Source organism: Panthera pardus, unplaced genomic scaffold, assembly GCF_024362965.1.
Source record: "Panthera pardus isolate Hobbes unplaced genomic scaffold, ASM2436296v1 HiC_scaffold_17, whole genome shotgun sequence".
Lineage (NCBI taxonomy): Eukaryota > Metazoa > Chordata > Mammalia > Carnivora > Felidae > Panthera > Panthera pardus.
This window is the reverse complement of record NW_026526732.1, coordinates 12,929,216-12,931,820: the sequence shown is the minus strand read 5'-3', so window position 1 is coordinate 12,931,820 and position 2,605 is coordinate 12,929,216. Positions and strand designations below refer to the sequence as shown.

Below are 2,605 nucleotides of genomic sequence, written 5' to 3'. Positions count from 1 at the left end.
GTGCAACCGTTGGTGTATAGGAATGCAACCATTATTGGTGTATAGGAATGCAACCATTGTTGGTGTATAAGAATGCAACCAATTTCTGTGCATTGATTTTATATCCTGCAACTTTGCTGAATTCATGAATCAATTCTAGCACCCAGGTGGAATCCTGGGTTTTCCATACAGAGTATCACGTCATTTGCGAAGAGTGAAAGTTTGACCTCCTCCTGGCCGATTTGGATGCCTTTTATTTCTTTGTGTTGTCTGATTGCAGAGGCTAAGACTTCCAATACTATGTTGGATAACAGTGGCGAGAGTGGACATCCCTGTCTTGTTCCTGACCTTAGGGGGAAAGCTCTCAGTTTTTCCCCATTGAGGATGATATTAGTGTTGGGTCGCTCGTATATGGCTTTTATGATCTCGAGGTATGATCCTTCTATCCCTACTTTCTTGAGGGTTTTTATCAAGAAAGAATGCTGTATTTTGCATGACCTTTTCTTCTCATTTTAGAGTTCCAGCTGGTGGTATTTGCTCCTCACTCCATCAACCCCATTCTTGGGACAGGATGTCCTATCCATCACTTACACACAGAATAAACTCAAACAATGTGCTACTCCTCCCAAGGGCACTAGCCTTTTCTCTAACTGCAAAATAAGATTTATTACCTCTCAAATCAATTTCAGATATCAAGGAAATGGGAGAAAGTGAAGGAAGTAATCAAAGATAGAAAGGTGTTTTCCCAATTCTGTGAAAATTATACTACCCACCCAGGATTATTTCTACTCAGGATAGTTTAAAGGAAAATGTTAGGGTTTCAGTAACAATTTTAATGTATTGCTTTATTGATAACCTTCTACACATCATGTGAAGAGCCAAACTAATAAAGATGCTGAAGAGAGAATAAAAGAGAGTAGTGTGGAAATTGGAAGACAATCCGAAGGGAGTTAAATGGCCACTGACTGTCCATTTATATGGAAGGGAGGTAGAAGCAAAGGTTAGGCAAAAATAATTTGATTGTTGTTAGTCTGGGATAAGAGTTTGAGGGTGGACCTTAAATCACAGGCCATTTGTGTGAGAGACTTTGAGGGCATTTACTGCTTGCTCTGCATTTTGGAGGGAATTTTGCCTTTTGTTTGGACTCCTGTATGTGAACATAGAATATCACTGTCCCTGTTATGGATTGAATTACATTCCCCCCCCCCCCCAAAAAAAGATGTTGAAGTCTAACCCAAAGTACCTTCGTTAGAAGTAGGTGACCTTATTTAGAAATAGGGTCTTTGCAGATATAATCAATTTAAAATGAGGCCATGCTGGATGACTGGTGTCTTATAAGAAGAAGGAAATTTGGGCTATTGTGAATGGTGCTTCAATGAACATTAGTGGATTTATTAATTTTTTAATCTTTTTTTAACCATATGAATACATATAGGTTCATGAAAAATTAGAATAATACAGCAGAGATTATGAAGGGGTGTTTGTAGACTATGGAGTCAGGCCACCATGCTGTACTGACAAGAAAGCAATGTCACAGAGGGATCACACAACACTTCCCAGACTTGCAAGTTCTTCATAGGAAAGGCCATCTTTGTTTGCTTTGTTTGTTTGTTTGTTTTTAATATGGAACGCTTCACACGTTAGCATGTGCAGGGGCTGTGCTGAGTTTCTTTATATTGTTCCAATTTTAGTGGATGTGCTGCTGAAGAGAGCACCACAGCAAAGCCTATCAATGAAACCCACTAAACCTGGTAGTACGGCAAGTATGTGGGGGTCTAAGCAACAAATCACCTAGCACATATAAAATATTTACCAGAAAAAAAGGAGGGTCAAAAATCTAGCCCTAAAGCAAGTTTGTATTCCAGAAGGCTGAAGTCATACAGACTATATTCTCTGACCGAAATGACATTAAGATGAAAGTTAATAACAAACCATATGTAAAAGTTAACCATCTATTGAAAAGTAATAAATATGCTTCCGAATAACCTATGACTCAAAAAAGAAATCAAAAAGGAAATTAGAAAGTATTTGTAACTGTGTGATAATAAAAACATATCAAAATATGTATCAAAAATGTTTAGCATTTAAGGCAACACTTATAGTCTTTATTATATCAGAAAGGAATTAGGTGGAGGGGGTGCCTGGATGGTTCAGTCGGTTGAACGTCTGACTTAATTTCAGCTCAGGCCATGATCCAGGCAAAGCCCTATGTCGGGAGCCTGCTGAAGATTCTCTCTCTCTCTCTCTCTCTCTCTCTCTCTTTCTCTCCCCCTCTCCCCTGCTTGTGCTCTCTCTCTCTGTCTCTAAAATAAAAAATAAAGAAAGAAATAGAGAAGACAGAAATTAAGTTGAAAGGCAATGAGCTGAACATCTATCTCAAGAAACTGGAAAAAGAACAAAAAAATCTACAAAAAGTAAAAGAAAGGTAATAATAAAGACAAAAGGCTAATAAGTAATATATAATAGAGAATCAAGAGAAACAAAAGGTTGTGTTTTGGAAAGATTAAGAAAAGTGAGAAACACTTGGGAAAACTGTTAAGGGGGAATAAAAAGAAGGCACAAATGACCAGTACAAAGAATGTAAGGAAGACGTAACTACAGATTCCACCAACATTAAGAACATAAT

General features: G+C 37.7%; 1 pseudogene; it reads right to left on the bottom strand.

The window, feature by feature from the left end:
- Positions 1 to 1,596: 1,596 nt before the first annotated feature.
- On the bottom strand, positions 1,597 to 1,694 carry LOC128777893 (U6 spliceosomal RNA; annotated as a pseudogene).
- Between the last annotated feature and the right edge of the window lie 911 nt (positions 1,695 to 2,605).